The sequence below is a fragment of the Acinonyx jubatus genome, chromosome C1, assembly GCF_027475565.1.
Source record: "Acinonyx jubatus isolate Ajub_Pintada_27869175 chromosome C1, VMU_Ajub_asm_v1.0, whole genome shotgun sequence".
Taxonomy (NCBI): Eukaryota; Metazoa; Chordata; class Mammalia; order Carnivora; family Felidae; genus Acinonyx; species Acinonyx jubatus.
In genome coordinates this window covers 183,748,457-183,767,357 of record NC_069381.1, presented here as the reverse complement: position 1 = coordinate 183,767,357, position 18,901 = coordinate 183,748,457, and the positions used below count along the sequence as shown (strand labels likewise).

General features: G+C 39.4%; 1 long non-coding RNA gene across 1 annotated transcript; it reads right to left on the bottom strand.

Annotated features, from left to right (window-relative positions):
- Window positions 1-11,683: 11,683 nt before the first annotated feature.
- On the bottom strand, window positions 11,684-18,054 carry LOC113597493 (uncharacterized). The gene is made up of 2 exons (XR_008295520.1): window positions 17,306-18,054; window positions 11,684-12,347 (listed from the first exon to the last, which is right to left on the bottom strand). It is a non-coding gene; the product is annotated as an uncharacterized LOC113597493 (long non-coding RNA).
- Window positions 18,055-18,901: the final 847 nt, after the last annotated feature.

Here is an 18,901-nt window from a genome sequence, read left to right as displayed (position 1 = left end):
ACATAAACCTTTAAGGGCCTATAGATCTTTGGGGTGCCTGAGTGACTTGGTTAAGTGTCCAAGTCCAACTCTTGATTTCGGCTCAGGTCATGATCTCACGGTTTCGTGAGTTTGAGGCCTGAATCGGGCTCTGCGCTGTTAGTACATAGCCCGTTTGGGATTCTGTGTCTTTGTCTCTCTCTGCCCCTCCCCCACTCGCAGTCTCTCTAAATAAATAAACCTAAAAGAAAAAAACATGGGTTTAGATATCTTTAAAAGCAAGGCAGTTCAGGCTTTGAGGCTTATCCTGCCCCTCGGGAATGGTGTCCCTAGGGCCAATTTGCTAATATCCCGTTGGTCAAAGAAAGGCATGTGGCTGGGTGCTAGCATCTGCATCGGAGGATATTACAAGATTACATGGCAAAAGGTGGGGACAAAAGCAGTGGTAGAGAATTTGGACCATCAGTGGAATCAATCATCCATCTTAACTGTTCCCAGTCTACAAACAGAAGTCAGAGTGAGCCTGTTAAAACTCAATGTCAAGTTACCCATCTCAAAAGCCAAAGGCTTCCATACCAGTCTACCAAAGTCGTTATAATCACCTTTACAATATCTACTGTCTGGGACTCCCAGGTGGCTCAATAGGTTAAGCGTCTGACTCTTGATTTTGGCTCAGGATGTGATCTCGTGGTTCGGGAGATTGAGCCCTGCATCAGGCTCCACACACCACACACAGCCTGCTTGGGATTCTGTCTCCCTCTCTGTCCCTCCCTTGCTTGCTCTCTATCTCCCTTCCAAAATAAAAAATAAAAACTTTAAATAGATAATGATATCTTCTATGCCACTACATCTTTCTGACAACAATGCCAGCTACTTTCTCTTCTGTAGTTCTGTGGCCTCACTGGCCTCCTTATCCTCAAACATACCAAGTATAGTCCTTCCTGTTCTGGATATGCACATTTCACTCTCCTTCAGATGTTTATTTCAGTGAGTCCTTCCCTGACTACTTAAAATTGCCACAACCTCCCTTGTTAACACCATCCATATTTCCCTTCTCTGCTGTTTCTCTCTAGGAGTTTACTTTTACACCTTTGAGAGGTAAGCTCCGTGATCCCAGAGATGTTTTAATTTGTTCACTGCATATCCCAAGAACCTATAACAGTGCCAGGAAGATTGAAGGTGCTCAGTAAATATTGAATAAATAGGTAACCTTTTTTTTTTTTTTTTTTTTTTTGGAGTAAAATTCTTAGGAAATTAGGGAGAGGCCCATGTAGATAATCACCCAGGGAAGATTATGCAAGCAGAGGAGATAGTAATTGCCACAGAAGCAGAAGCATCCTTAGTATGTTCATCGTACAGCAAGGAGACCAGTATAGTTGAAGCTGAATGGGTGTTAGAGTGTTAGGAAATGAGGTTAGAGAGAGATCCAGGGGCTAGATTATGTAGGGCTTTGTAGATCATTGGGGGGGGGGGGGGGGGTGTTAAGATTTTATTTCTAAGTAATCACACCCAACGTGGGGCTCAAACTTCAACCCCAAGATCAAAAGTCACATACTCTACTGACTGAGCCAGACAGACACCCCTGCTTTGTAGATTATTTTGTTCTGGATGAGATAGGAAGTCACCAGAACGTTCTGAATGGTTGCAAAAGTGGTTGCTTGCAGTCCTGGATTATACTCTACTAGTGGAAGAAAGAATATTGCCTCCCTTTCAACAGTTACAGGAAAGGATTCCTGGAAAAGTTATGGTGCCTTGGTTTTGCCTTAGAATAATCCCAGAGGGGTTGGGAGAAGCCGAAGGGAGGAGAGGGGGAGTATAGACCAAATAAGATTGGCTGTGAGATAATAATAGTTGAAATTAGGTGATGAATCAATGAAGGTTCACTGTATTTTTTCCTCTATATGTTTTAAGCGTATATGTTTGCTATCGTAGTGAGAAAGTAGGTAACGTGTAAATGAATGGGTGTCACTGCATTCTAGTAAAACTTTACAAAAAGTAGTGGGTGGCTGGATTTTCAAAAGATGTTTGACTATGTGTCTTAGTATATATTCTTTGGGTTTATCTTTTTTAGAGATGCATTCAGCTTCTTAAATCTGAAGGTTTAGATCATTTGCCTAATTTGGGAGTTTTCAACCATATGTCTTTGAATACTTTTTCAGCCTTGCCCACTTCTTTCTTTCTGGGACTCTTGACATAAATACTAGATCTTTTGTTATAGTTCAAAAGGTCCTTGATCCTCTGGTCATTCTTTTCCCATCTATTTTCTGTTATTTAGATTGGATAATTTCTATTATTCAAGAATACCGATTTTTTCCCTCAATCCCTTCCTTTCTACTGTTTAGCCCATCCCGTGGGGGGTTTTCCCCCCAACTGTCGTGTTTCTCAGCTACAACATTTCGATCTGGTTCCTCGTGTCTCATATTTATTTGCTGAGACTATTTTTTTTTTCAAGTGTTTTTGTAATTGCTCATTACAGCATTTTTCTGATGACTGCTTTAAAATCATCGTAGGGGGGCACCTGGGTGGTTCAGTCAGTTGAGTGACCAACTTTTGATTTCGGCTCAGGTCATGATCCCAGGGTCATGGTATCGAGCCCACGCTCAGTGTGGAGCCTGCTTAAGTTTCTCTCTTTCTGCCCCTCTCCCCCAAACTCGCTTTTTCTCTAAAAAATTCAAATCAAGTCATCATCGGGTAATTCCAAGATCTGTTATCTTGGCATCTGTTGACATTTTTAAATTATATTTTCTTGATTCTTGGTCTGACAAGTAATTTTTTTATTATTATTGAAACCTGAGTATTTGGGGGCATTTATAAGACTCTGGGTCTTACTTAAATATTCTCTTTCACTAGGACTCCTCTGATAGTACCCTGGTGGGAAAGGCAGGGGAATGAGGAGTCCAGGATCTCCACTCAGCTTATGTTAACACCCAGGTCAGAGAGGAGTTCCACCTCACCTCTGGGCAGAGTTGGCAATTCTGACTCCGCACTAGGCCTCCAGCCCTGCATGGGAGGGGCAGGATTGCTTCATTACCTATTACCTCAGATGGCCTGACTGACCTTGAGTGGAGTGGCCTCAGTCCATGTTGTCTGTGGACAGCATGAAAGTGCTGACTCTCCACATGGCCTCAAAATGCCACACCAGCAGGAAGAGGGAGGGGTATCTCATTACTACAAATGAGGATGAAAATCTCCAGATGGATACAACAGGGAGGAGTGTTATCACCCAGCAGAGATGAAAGCCCCAGCTCCCTACTCAGCCTTCTCTGGTACCACCTAGTCAGAGGTTGAGTAATTTTGTCAGAACCTTAGTAGGGTGGAAATCTCAGATCCCCACTTGAATTTTGTTAGCAGAAGTGGAAGTAGAACCATGTTTTTTTCTGTGGTGTTTGGCTGGAGTAGAGCAATCAATTGTATTTTTAAAAGTTTTCTATTAAGGGGGCGCCTGGGTGGCTCAGTCAGTTAAGCATCTGACTCAGGTCATGATCTCACAGTTGGTGAGTTCAAGCACTGCATCCGGTGAGCTAAAGTCCTGCTTCAGATGAGCACAAGCCCTGCTTTGGGTGAGCTCATGCACCACTCTGGGTGAGCTCTCTCTCTCTTTCTGCCCCTCATGGGATTCTGTCTGTCTCCTATTCTCTCTGCCCCTCACTCACTTGCGCCCCCCCCCCCAATACAAAATAAAGTATTGGGGCACCTGGGTGGCTCATTCGGTTAAGCCTCTGACTCTTGGTTTCGGCTCAGGTCATGATCTCACAGTTTGTGAGATTGAGCCCTGTGTTAGGCTCTGTGCTGACAGTGTAGAACCTGCTTGGGATTCTCTCTGTCTCCCTCTCTGTCTCTGCCCCTCCCCCACTTGCTCTCTCTCAAAAATAAATAAATAAACTTTAAAAAATTTAAGCGAAGTATCTGGTACTAAGTTGTAGCAATTACTAAAAAAAAAAAAAAAGTTTTCTGTTCAAGGGGCACCTGGGTGGCTCAGGTTGAGTGTACAACTCTTGATTTGGGCTCAGGTCATGATCCCAGGGTTGTGCAATCAAGCCCTGCATCAGGCTCTGCACTGTGGAGCCTGCTTGAGATTCTCTTCCTTTCTTTCTCTCTTTCCCTCTGTTCTTCCACCATCTCAAATTTGTTTTTGTTTTTGTTTCTCTTTTTTTCTTTTCTTGGCTGCTCTTTTCCTGGCCCTTTGGCTAGAGAGAGCAGACTTTATTGAGGATTTTTGTCTGTGCTTATTGATGTTTCCAGGTTGCCAACTTCTCCAGCATCAAGTCTAGGATAAAGAAAAGCCAGGGAAAACTCACAACCATGTCATTCCTAAGATCCAGATAAGGTTTTCTTACTTTTGTTTTATATATAATGCTTAGGGATTTTAGTTGTACTTAGTGGAAGGAGCAAAGTACTTCAATCTGTCTTTCTGGAAATGTCTCTCATACTCTTTACATTTCTGATCTCCATGTTTCAATTTGGGGATTTTCTTCTGGTTTGTTTTCCAGTTTACTAATCCTCTTTAGTTTGTCCAGTCTGCTGTTAATTTTATCTATTGAAGTCTTAATTTCAGATATATTTTCCTCTAAGATCAGGAATAAGATAAGGTTGTCCACTCTCACCACTTTTATTCAACATAGTACTGGAAGTCATAGCGTCAGCAATCAGAGAAGAAAAAAATAAAATGCATCCAAATTGGTAAGGAAGACATGAAACTCTCACTATTTGTAGATGGTATGATAATACATGAAGAAAATCCTAAAGACTCCACCAAAAAAAAAAAAAAAAAAAAAAAAAACCTACTAGAACTGATAAATGAATTCAGTGAAATCACAGGATAAAAAAATCAATATACAGAATATTGTTGCATTTCTATACACTAATAATGAAATAGCAGAAACAGAAATTAAGAAAATAATCTTGGGGGCACTGGCTGACACCAGCGGAGCCATCCAACTCTTGATCTGGGGGCAATAAGTTTTAGCCCTATGTTCAATATAGAGATTACTTAAAATCTTTTTTAAAAATCTCATTTACAGTTGCACCAAAAATAATAAAATACCTCGGAATAAACTTACACAAGGAGGTGAAATACCTGTACCTTGAAAACTATAAAACATTGACGAAATAAATTGAAGATGACACAAATGGAAAGATATTCCATGCTCATTGATTGGAAGAATACTGATAAAATGTGCATATACCCAAAGCAATCTATAAATTTAATGCAATCTCCCTCAAAATATCAACAGAATTTTTCATGGAACTAGAACAAATCACACTCCAATTTATATGAAACCACAAAAGACCCCAAATACCCAAAGCAATCTTGTAACAGAAGAACAAAACTGGAGTTATCACAGTCCCAGATTTCAAGATATACTACGTTGGTGTAGTAATCAAAACAGTATGGTACTGGCATAAAAATAGACACATAGATCAATAGAACATAATAGAGAGCCCAGAAATAAGCCCACAATTATATGGTCAATTAATCTTCAACAAAGGAGGCAAGAATATACAATGGGAGAAAGACTTTCTTCAAAAAAATGATAATGGGAAAAGTGGACAGCTACATGCAAAAGAATGAAACTGGACCACTTTCTTACACCATACACAAAAATAAACTAAAAATGGATTAAAGGCCTAAATGTGAGACCTGAAATCATAAAATTCCTAGAAGAAAACATAGGCAGTAATCTCTGACATCAGCCAAAGAAACATTTTTCTAGATCTATCTCCTTTGGCAAGGGAAACAAAAACAAAATTAAACTATTAGGACAATACCAAAATAAAAGGCTTTTGCATAGTGAAAGACACCACCAACAAAACACAAAGGGAACCAACCCACTGAATGGGAGAAGATATTTGCAAATGTTATATCTGATAAGGGGTTGATGATATCCAAAATATATTAAAAAAAAAAAACTTATATAACTCAACGCCAAAAAAACAAATAACCCAATTAAAAATGGGCAGAAGACATGAACCGACATTTCTCCAAGGACACCCAGATGGCCAACAAATGCATGAAAAGATGCCCATCACTCATCATCAGGGAAATGCAAATCAAAACCACAAAGATACTGTGTCACACCTGTCAGAATGGCTAAAATCAAAAACACATGAAACAAATGTTAGTGAGGATGTAGAGAAAAAGAAATCCTTTTGCACTATTGGTAGAAATGCAAACTGGTGCAGCCACTGTGGAAAACAATACGAAGTTCCCTCAAAAAATTAAAAATACAATTACCATATAATCCAATAATTACACTACTGGGTATTTACCCAAAGGGAACAAAAACGCTAATTCAAAAAGATACATGCACCCTTATTTTTGCTGCAACATTATTTACAATAGCCAAATATGAAAGCAACCCAAGTAACCATTGATAGATGAATGAAGAAGGTATGGTATATACACACAATGGAATATTATTCAACCATAAAACAATAATGAAATCTTGCCACTTGCAACAACATGGATGGATCTAGAGGGTATAATGCTAAGTGAAATATCAGTCAGAGAAAGACAAATACCGTATGATTTTACTCATATGTGGAATTTGAGAAACAAAACAAAGAAAAAAAGAGACAAGCAACAAGAATAAAAAACCAGATTCAACTACAGAGAACTGCTGGTTACCAGAGGAGAACTTATGGTGAACACTGAGTAACGTATGGAAGTGTTGAATCACTATATTGTACACCTGAAAACTAATATAACACTGCGTGTGTGTTAATTATACTGGAATTAAATAAATAAATAAAAGAAACCTTAGCCTCAAGTGAAAACCAAGTGGTAAACAATTGCAAACTGTTACACCACAATTCTTTAGATCAGAAATTTATGAATACATTTTATAATTTTTTTTCATAGCACAACTTTCAGTAAATCACAAAGCAGGTTTACCAACAGACCCAAGCATCCTCAGTGTCTGTGCAATAAGAAGCCAAAAGCAGACAAACCTATGTTCAGTAATCAATGCTTTAATATTCTATCATATTTGAGAAAGACTTAGCCAATGAATTCAACCCAATTCATCATTTAGCTTAGCAAAACTCCAAAATTTCAAATTTTGAAAGCTTTAAATAAAACTTATTACTCAACCTCCTTGTTCTTAACAATTGTCCATGAAAACTTTAGGAATAGACAAAACTATCATTTGAAGTCATCTTTTTGCTGACAAATTGCAACACAAGTAACACAAGTTTATTTGACCTTTAGTAAACTTGATAGAATAAAAGTTTAATTTTAATGCTGATAACTCTAAATTTTTTTTTTCAACGTTTATTTATTTTTGGGACAGAGAGAGACAGAGCATGAACGGGGGAGGGGCAGAGAGAGAGGGAGACACAGAATCGGAAACAGGCTCCAGGCTCTGAGCCATCAGCCCAGAGCCCGACGCGGGGCTCGAACTCACGGACCGCGAGATCGTAACCTGGCTGACGTCGGACGCTTAACCGACTGTGCCACCCAGGCGCCCCTGATAACTCTAAAGACATGTCTATTTTAAGTAAACCAACAAACTTAAATTACCTTTAATACCGAATATGTTGCACCTGTATCCACTAAAAATCAATTATTCCCCACCATCAATTTCATTTGGGACTCCTGTGGGGAAGTCTGAAGTGGGTGGTTTAAAGCTGGGGAACTCTTGGGCCCCTTCATGTTGACTTGAGAGGAGCTACAGTTTGAACCTCATAAGGAGGTGGCCCAATGGCTTGGGGTGCATTTTGCTTTTTGATAGTGAGGGCAAGGAGCAGGAGCTAATGGCATGGGGGACACTGAGGACTGTATAGGAGGGAGCAGAGCCAGGCATGCTGGGGGTGGAGCAGGAAGTGGCAGGAGTGGGGGGCAGAGGTGGCAGGGGGTTCAGGAGCAGAGCCCAAGGTAGATTTAAAATTTGGACTAACATTCCTTTACCTCCATCTACTATCTTTCCCTCCTACAAAATAGGCTTTTTCTCTGGTTGTTTTTCAGCCCTCTGCACCATCTATTCAAAATATGTCCTAATGACTTTAGTTGGGGACAGGAGTATTCCCCATCTTCCTTGTCAAAAGTTAAGAACAAAGAAACAAATCTATAACTAAGCCCAGAGTTTCCGCTGTTAGCATTTGTTCTCCCCCAAAAGTCGGGAAGCCTTTATCAACTGAACCAAACAGCTTCCTAGACAAGCTAAGAGAGCCAAACCCTAAACCCCCTGTTTGGAGGCAAGCGAATAGAAGGAAGAAATCCAAGAGAGCCATTCATGGCCATTCTTTCCTGAGCTTAACACATATACAGACCAGCTGGTATTCCAATAAAAATCATTTTCCTCTTGGTCATAAGTTTATAACTAAAAGTAGACCAGTCAGTTGATATTCTCTCTCGGGGGCTTTGGGAGGGGATAGAACTAGCATTCCCTATTTCGTGTATACATACGCACACAAACACAATTCCAACAGAGATCTCCCCAAAGCAACCCTGGCTTCTCATTCACCTCCTTCCTCTTTCCAATGGTACCTTTACAAATTACAAGGGCTCCTGCCACAACTCAAGCTATGCTAGCCTGAACAAACGGATTATGAAAACCCAGAACAAATGGTTCAAAAGAACTCAACAGCAGGAAACCAAGCACCGATGGGGTCCAATGTGCAATTATTGGGGGAACTTACCAGGAGTCAGATTTCTAAGGCCCGCCAATTCTAATTTGTTTTTCTGCTTCACCAAATGCTGCTACAGCAGTCAATGCCGGCTCAGGGCAAGCAAGCAAGTCCTCCAAACACAACAGGTTTCAGCAGCTGCCAAGGACTTCTTTCTGTCCTCCCCATCCAGGGTCAACTAGCAAGGAGTAGCTGACTCTGACCTCTCACGGCCACTAGCCTGAGAAGCAAATGAGTGAGCCCTGGTACGCAGCTGAGGCCAACTGCTCCCTCCAGGGAATCCCTAGTGAGCTGGACACATGGAAAGCATAGCTTCTGCCTGGCTCCCCAAAATTGTAGCGGGGCCATCTATGGCACTTAACAACAAAATAAGCCTCAGTTTTTATAATTATCATTGCCACCTTTCAAATGCCAGTGATGTTGTATAAGCCAGCACATCCGCCCTAACACCTGAATTCTATCCCAGTTCACAGGTGAGAGTCTTAGTGGTGGTGCCACAGCATTCCGGGGATTGTCAGCACCCTACATATGGTCCTTGTTAACCACCTGGTCAGTGATCCAATCAAGAGTCCTTTCTTGGAAACCCCATTGTGTAGGACCATTTCTTGGCCCAAATGCTTTAGTTTGGGGTTTTTCCAGAAGCAGAAGCTCTGAAACATGATTTCAAATACAAGTAGTTTATTTGGGAGGTGATTCCAGAAGGCACCAGTAAGAGAGTAAAGTAAGCAGGAAAGGGATGGCATCCAAAAACAGAATGCATTATCAAGGAAGTTCCTATTGTGAGTACCTGGAATTTAATGCCTCTGTGGACTTCTGGGAGCTCCTGAAGAAGAGCCTCTAATTATTCTATGAAAGGGGCAATGCTGAGGACTGCTAGGGTGGAGAGAATAAATTCTTGGCACTTCAGCCTGCCAGACCTAGAGTGGGCTCTGATAGCCTTCAGACAAAGAAATGCAAATGAGATACTGGTAGTTGGAAGTTAACCTCCATTCACTGTAATGGGAAGGCCTGAGGGAAATGGGCAGGGCACCAATGGTATCTGCTATAGGATCCCAAGTGAAAGACCTGGGGTCCTCCTTGGCAGACTTTCACCACCCATTTCCCTCTCAGCCCATGCAGCTACCTAAAATTCTGCTCAATCTTTCAGCCACTAGTGTAAATTCCCTAATACTTTGAAGGGTCACTTCTTTGGCCCTCCCTCTTCTTTTCTCAAGGATGTTGGCCCCTCAAATTATCACAGCCTTGATAACTCTCCAGTGGTTGCAAACTTACATCTTTTACAATTTGTTCAGGTTTTCTAGTGATTATTAGAAAGAGAGTTTGTTTGGAATAAGTTTTCCTGCCTTTGCCAGAAGCAAAAATCACAGCCACAAAATATTGGAGAGAAAAATGAGCATGGGAAGATCCTCAGACTTTGTTTAAACCAACAGAAACTTTGGTACTTTCTTCTAAACAGCAAAACTTAGGGTTTTCATTTTGTATGTAGATAAGCAACTAAACATTTGTAAATCTATATTGCCCACTGTAAATTCTTCGTTTTCTTCCATCATGTGAAATTTATTCTACTGCTAGGTTTGCAAATGTGGTAAGTGCCAAGCATGGAATAACTCCCAATGCTATGCCTTTACAAAGAGCTTTGAATTGTAGGTTCTAGAAAGTTCCCTTTCATATTTCTCATATGCCTCTGAAAACCCGTTTTTAATCCCTGAGTCCAAATCAATGGCATTATGTAATGTCATATATGTGTGCCTCTCTTGATCAGATGGGGGCCACCAGATGTGGGCCAATGATCAGGTGGGAGCCGGTGGTGTGGGCAGTAAAAGAATTCACCTGAGGCAGAACAAAGGCGATAGAAGTTTATTGAATACACAGCAAAGGAGTGGCGGGAGGAGGCAGAGCAGCAAAGCGGAGACTGTCAGCCAAGAGGTGGGGGCTGTTTTTAAAGAGGGAAGGTGAGGAGGTATGGAACATCTGGAATTTTCCTTTTTTTGGTAAGTGTGCCAGGTTCTAAGTAGCTCATTGGTTAGTTAGGGCCTATGGATATTTTGAGGTGGGTCGCCTGATGGGCCTGTCTTTATTTAGCCAGGTGGTCACTGTGGGCCCTTTTGACTTGATAAAGTTAAAAGCAGCCTCCACAATATACATGTTGCCTTAAATTACTCTTTTGTCTGATAAATTGAAGGCATCCATATATTAAGTAATTTATTTATTTAATATTTTTTTAAACTTGTTTTATTTTTTAACATTTACATCCAAATTAGTTAGCATATACTGTAACAGTGATTTCAGGAGTAGAGAACTTAGTGCCCCTTACCCTGCCTCCCACAACCCCTCCAGTAACCCTCAGTTTGTTCTCCATATTTACGAGTCTCTTCTGTTTTGTCCCCCTCCCTGTTTTTATATTTTTGTTTCCCTTCCCTTATGTTCATCTGTTTTGTCTCTTAAAGTCCTCATATGAGTGAAGTCGTATGATTTTTGTCTTTCTCTGACTAATTTCACTTAGCGTAATACCCTCCAGTTCCATCCATGTAGCTGCAAATGGCAAATTTCATTCTTTTTGATTGCCGAGTAATACTCCATTGTACCTGTATCCCACATCTTCTTTAACATTCATCCATCGATGGACATTTGGGCTCTTTCCATACTTTGGCTATTGTTGATAGTGCTGCTATAAACATGGGGGTGCATGTGTCCCTTCAAAACAGCACACCTATATCCTGTGGATAAATGCCTAGTAGTTCAACTGCTGGGTCGTAGGGTAGTTCTATTTTTAGTTTTTTGAGGAACCTTCATACTGTTTTCCAGAGTGGCTTCACCTGCTTGCCTTCCCATTTATTTATTTATTTATTTACCCCCCCCCCCCCCCATTTATTTAAGAGACAGAGAAAGAGTATGAGTGGGAGAGGAGCAGAGAGGGAGACAGAATCCGAAGTAGGCTCCAGGCTCTGAGCTATCAGCACAGAGCCCGAGGCCGGACTCAAACTCATGGACTGCGAGATTATGATCTGAGCCAAAGTTGGACACTTAACCGACTGAGCCATCCAGGTGACCCTGTATTACACCATTTATTAAAAACTGATATTTTCAACATAGATATTTTATTTATTATGCAAATAATAGATTAATAATTCTCATTGTAAAAGATTCAAACAATATAAAATAATGTAGATCAAAATATATGAAAGCCCAGCTTTACATATCTTCCTCACCCCCATCCCTGAGATAACTGGTATAGATATCCCATTTCCTTCCAGTTCTCTCTGTATGCATTTGTTTCTGTATATATGTACACATTTTAAAACTTTACAAATAAGATTGTGCCTGTTGCTTTTTTTTTACTTATCAAGTACAAGTTTTCTATAAGATAGGTGTGGCAGATTTTTTCTAAAAATGTCTTCCACAATATCTCCAACTCCACATGTTCTTTGGAACTGGTAACTGCTTCAAATAATAGACAATAGCAGAAGTCACACGAGGTCAATAAAAGGTCATGCAGCTTCCATCTTGTTTTCATCAAACACTTGCTCTCAGCAGCTTCCTCTTGAGAGACTACCTTTTGGAATCCAGCTACCATGCTATGAGAAGACAAAGTCACTGAGAAGGGCCAGACACATGTAGGTGCTCCAGTCAACAGCCCCAGTATCCAAGTCATCTGAGACCATCTTCCAAATGTTTCCAGACCTCTGTCATTTGAGTTATTTCCCTCTCCCAACTGTTTGAATTTTCCTGGATTAGGAATCCTAGACATGAGATAGAGGCAATTGGCCTCTACTGTGCCCTAATTCCTGAACCACAGAATCTGTGAACATAATAAAAGTTGTTATTTCATGTCACTAAATTTTGGGGTGATTTATTATATAGCAATATATAATGGAAATAAATTCCTGGGATTGGAACAGCTAAATCAAAAGATATGCTTATTTAAAAATTTTATTATAATGCCAAATTTCCTTTCACAAATAACTAACTCAAGAAGAAACAGAATAGGAGTACCTGGCTGGCCCATTTGGTAGAGCATGTGACTCTTGATCTCAGGGTTGTAGGTTCAACCTCCATGGTGGGTGTAGAGATTATTTAAAAATAAAATTAAAAAAAATTCTTTTTAAAACAACATATTTAAAAAATAGGATAGAAGAAGAAATAACTGAATAAATTTATAGCAAGAGATTGAATTAGTAATTGAAAACCTAGCACAAAGAGGGGTGCCTGGTTGTCTCAGTTGGAAAGGCATAAGACTCAATCTCTGGGTCATGAGTTCAAACCCCCATGGGGACAGAAATTACTTAAATAAATAAAACTTAAAAACAACGACAACAACAACAACACTTTGCACAAAGAAAAACTCAGGCACAGATGGCTTCACTGGTAAATTCTACCAGTGTTTACAAAATTACCATCAATCCTTTGCAAACTCTTAGCAAACACAGAAGAGGGCCACTTCCCAACTTATTCTGTGAGGCCAGTGTTAGCCAAATACCAAAACCAGACAATGACCTCACAGGTGAAGAAGACTACAGACCAATATACTTTATGAATACAGATGCAAAACTCTCAAAAAAATACTAGAAAACCAAATACAGCAGCATATGAAAGGATTGTACACTGTGACCAAATGAGATTTATCCCAGGAATACAAAAAATATGGTTCAACATATGAAAAATCAATGTAATACACCAAATTAATACAATAAAAGACAAAAAATACTTGATAATCTCAATAGATGCGGGAAAGGCATTTGACAAAATCCAACACCCTTTCATGAGAGAAACACTCAATAAACTTGGGATAGAAGGAAATTCCTGGAATATTATTCAGTCATATAAAAGAAGAAAATCCTGCTATTTGCAGCAACATGGATGAACTTGGAGGACATTACACTAAGTGAAATAAGCCAGACACAGAAAGACACATATTATATGTTCTGACTTATATGTGGAATCTAAAAAAGTTGAACTCCTAGAACCACAGAGTAGAAATCGTAGTTGCCAGGGAATGAGGGATAGTGGATGCAGGAGATGTTGGTCAAAAGATACAAACTTTCAGGCATAAGATGAATAAATTCTGGGGATCTGCTATGCATCATGATGACTATAGTTAATATTACTATTTCAAATACTTGAAATTTGCCAAGAGAGTAGATATTAAGTATTCTCACTAGATAGACACACACACACACACACACACACACACGCTAATTATGCGATGTGATGGATGTATTAACTTGATTGTGGTAATCATTTCTCAATGTATACATATACATTTTTTAAGTTTTTTAATGTTTATTTATTATTGAGAGACAGAGAGAGACAGAGCACAAGCAGGGGAGGGGCAGAGAGAGAAGGAGACACAGAATCCAAAGCAGGATCCAGGCTCTGAGCTGTCAGCACGGAGCCTGACATGGGGCTTGAACTCACAAACCGTGAGATCGTGACCTGAGCCGAAGTTGGAAGCTTAACTGACTGAGCCACCCAGGCGCCCACAATGTATACATATATTAATTACTTTGTACACCCTAAACACATACAATTTTTTTTTGGTCAACTATACCTCAATAAAGCTGAAAAAAAAGGAAAATTCCTCAATCTGATAAAGGGCATCTATGAAAACCCACAGTTAACATTGTACTTACTGATAAAAAGACTAAAAATTTCCCTGTAAGATCACAAACAAGAAAAGAATGTCCAATCTTGGCATTTCTATTCAATAATGCACTGGAGATTCTATCCAAGGCAAACAGGCAAGTCTTCCTCAGAAAGGAAGAAGTAAAATTCTCTATTTGTAAATGATATGAACATGGTATGTGTCAAGAAAAATCCTAAGGAATCTACTGAAAAAAGTATTCGAACTAATAAATGAGTTCAGAAAGGTTGTAGGATACAAGATCAATATATAAAAAACAATTGTATCTCTATGCACTAATAGTGAATAATTTGAAAATGAAATTAAGAAAATTTCATTTACAATAGCACTAAGAAGAATGAAATGTTTATGGATAAAGTTAACCAAAGAAGTGTGAAGCTTGCACACTGAAAACTACTAAAATACCATTGAAAGAAATTAAAGAAGACCTAAAAAAGTGGAAAGACATTTCATATTCATGGGTTGTAAGATGGCAATAGTCATAAACTGATCTAAGATATAACAATTCTTACAAAAATCTCAGCTTCCTTTTCTGCAGAAATGGAAATGCTAAGGAACCCAAAATAGCCAAGACAATTTTAGAAGAGAACAAAATTGGAGGACTCACAGTTCTCAATTTCAAAACTTACCACAAAGCTACAGTGACAATCAAGGCTGTATGATACTGTCATAAGGATAGACAGATCACTGGAGTTGAAATGAGAATCCAGAAAGTGGGCAATTGATTTTTGAAAAAAGGTGCCAAAACAATTCAAAGGGGAAGAATAATATTTTCAGGAAATGTTGCTAAGACAACTGGTTTTCCACATGCAAAAGAATGGGGTTGAATCCCTACTTCACACCACATATAAAAATTAACTCAAAATGGATCATATACCTAAATGTCAGAACTAAAACTGTAATACTTTTGGAAGAAAGCATAGGAGTAAATATTTTCTTTTTTTTAATGTTTATTTTTGAGAGTGAGAGTGCACATGCATGAGCTGGGGAGGGGCATTGAGAGGAAAACAGAGGATCTGAAGCAGGCTCTGTGCTGACAGCAGATGGCCCGATGTGGGGCTTGAACTAACAAACCAAGGCAGGGCTCAAACTAACAAACCAGTGCAGGGCTTGAACCAACAAACAGTGACATCATGACCTGAACCAAAATTGGTTGCTTAATGGATTGAGCCACCCATGTGCCCCAGGAGTAAATATTTATGAACTTTGATTAGGTGGTTACTTTGATATGATAACAAAAGTACAGGGGATAAAAAGACAAAAGTAGATAAATGGGACTTCATACAATTTCAAAAACTGGTTTTGCATCAAAGGACAGCATCAAGGGGTGCCAGAGTGGCTTAGTCAGTTAAGCTTTTGACTCTTGATCTCAGCTCAGATCTTGATTTCAGGGTTGTGAGTTCAAGCCCCACATTGGGCTCTGCGCTGGGCTTGAAGCCTACTTAAACACACACACACACACACCAAAAGACAGCATTAAAAATATGAAAAGACAAACTACAGACATAAAATATTTACAAACCATGTATCTGATAAGGGAATTATGCCCTGTATGCAGAATATGTAAAGTGTTATGACTCAATAATAAAAGGTCACACAGTTCAAAAATAGGCAAAATATTTGAATAGACATATCTCCAAGGAATATATGCAAACAGCCAATAAGATTTGCAACATTATTACTCATCAGAGAAACGCAAATAAAAACCAAAATGAGATAATGCTTCATACTCACTAGGATGGCTATAATCAAAGAAGCCAACAATAAGTGTTGATGAGGATGTAGAGAAATTTGCTAGTGGGAATGTAAAACTTGTGCATCCATTCTAAAAAACATTTGTGTCCTTCTTCAAAAAGTTAAGCATAGAGTTGCCATGTGGCCAAACAATTCCATCCTAAGTATACACCCAAGAGAAATGAAAACATACATCCACACAAAATGTTGTACACAAATACTCATAGCATCATTATTCATAATAGTCCAAAGGTAGAACCATCCCAAATGTTGATCAACTGAAGAATGGATAAACAAAATGTGATATATCCATACAATTGAATATTTGGCCTTTTAGAAAAAGCAATGAAATACTGATGCATGGCACAACCTAGACGAAGCTTAAAGCCATTATGCTAAGTGAAAGAAACTAGGTATAAAAAGTCATACATTGTATGATTCTATTTATGTGAAATAATGTCCAGAATAGGTAAAGCCATAGAGATAGAAAGTAGGTTAGTGGTTGGTACAGCTGATGAGATGAGAAGGGGAAATGGGGAATGACTGCTAATGGTTATGGGGTTTCTTTTGGGGATGATGAAAATGTTCTGGAATTCAGTAGTGGTGATGGTTGCACAATTTTGTGAAGGAATTAAAAAGCAATGCATTGTACACTTAATTTTTTTTTAGACCTAATGTATTTTTTACCTGAATAAACCAAATTCCTTTTTTTCCCAGCCTTTTGCACATGCTCTTTCCTCTTCGAGGAACACTCTTCTCCATACCTTTCCCTACTCCTAATCCCATGTAAGAAATGTAGTCTGCAGAGCTCCAGCCTCATCACCACATAGGACAAGACTGTTTGAAACAAGATAGTAACTTAAAAAATGGCACACCTACCACTTGATTTTTTTTTTTCCCTATGAGGATTGATCTATTCAGCTTTTCATCTTGAGCCTATTTTGAGTCTGTCCCTTTTGCTATTTCTCTTTATATTTCTAAACAACTATTTAGGATTACATTCAGCTGCATGTAACAGGAGACCTAAAATAAAAATAACTTAAACAAGATATTTTATCATCTGAAAGAAGTCCAGACGTAGGTTGTCAGAGATGGAACACTGAAAAAGTTTGTGTCAAGAACTCAGGCTCTATTTTGTAGCTTTGTAATGCTCAGCAAATCATCCCTCATCTTTATGGTCCAAGAGCCCTGTTTGATCTCTAGTCATCATGCCCATTTCCAGCTATAAGAAGGAGAAAGGGAAGGAAGAAGACATGGCCTCTTCAAAGGCACTGGAAATAGCTCATCCCGCCATCTAGAACTTAATCATGTGGCCACACTTACAAGGGAGGCTGGGCTGGGAGATGTATTTTCTTCTTCTTCGTCTTCTTTTTTTAGATGTTTTTTGAGCAGTCATATGTCCAGCTAAAAGTTGGGGATTCTAAGAAAAAGTCAGAGAATAATATCAGGGACAATTGTTAATCTCTGCCACACAGATGTATAATGCTATGGATCTGCCCATTTTATTAACTTGTTTTTTGTATTTTAATATAGTATTATTACCTGTGTCTGGTATCCACCAATCCATAGCCCCAACTTCTTTCTGCAGATGGTAAACCTTCTGTTTTCTGCTGAATTTAAGTCCAGTCACGTGGCGGTGTAAGGTAAGGGGAGTGGACAAAGGCGGCTACTCCTTTTAAAGACTCCAATAAACTCATGTTTTCCACCCTGCTCCTCACTCCCACCCTTAAAAGAAACCAGTGCCCCAACTTCTGAGCCTTCCCTTAGACCTGCGGTATTGAATTAAGTTATGGTTAGCTCTCTGCTGCACCGCAGGGGCTTAGCAGAACAGACAAAGCTAAAACCCTGCCAACTGGTCACCTATCTGCTTTCCTTCTCTCAACATAAGATACTTATCATATGCCATTAACCTTTGTGGGGTTATAACTTTTTTATTTTTAGAATGGAGTTTGGGGAAGACACTTGACCACATGCACACAAAATATGACTTCCATTGTTACTACCAGGTCATGAGGACTTCAGTTAATCTTGTGTCTCTTTCTATGGTTGCTAAAGTAAAAATATCATGTCAATGGTTTCCTTCTACTGGTTCAAATCAAACAGGAAACCTGTATTCAGGGCTGGCTTTAGCAAGGTCAGTGGCATTTAGTTCCCCCACAAACACATCCTTGACAACAGCCACAGTTCATGGAGAGATTCTTCTGATGAGTACTGTTTAAGTACCTTCGTTTAAGTAGATTATTGTAAATTTCTCAATCACTCCACGAGATAGGCATCAGTCATAATTCTTATTTACAGATGTAGAAAACAAGGCTCAGGGTTGAATTATTTGCCCAGCCTCACAGCTAATAAAGGGGTATCTTTCTCCAACTGTTTCACATGCATGGTCTATTTGTTCAATGTTAGGGACTTGCAAACCATGTTTTGAGTGTGATTTGTCTCTCATGGTTGTTTTAAGGGTTTACAGACTATGTAAGCCCTGAAACCAGATGCTCCAACCTGCCAGTACCTACCATGCCTTTGGTTTTGCTCTCACCTGTGATTAGCTCCCTCCTGTAGGCCTGAATTTTGGCATCTAGTCCTGTTTGTTACCACAGCCCTAAAGCTCAGCAGAGCACCTGACAACACACATTTACGAATTGTTGACAGGTTCTTAGTCCAGCCAGGTCACATCAGTCACAGCAATCCTTGCCATAGAACAGAAGTATCTTGGATTCAACCTTACCAAAGTTGCTTCTAAATAAATATTCCAAAATCACAGAACAACTTTCATTGTACATGCAAACATCCATTCTAGTTTTTCACATCCTCAACTTCAGTATTCTGACTAGATCCAGGAAGCACGGTCGTCCCTGTTCTCATTTCTTCACTTACGTAATATTTAATGCTTACTTACTTGACAAGTACTATCGGATGCTG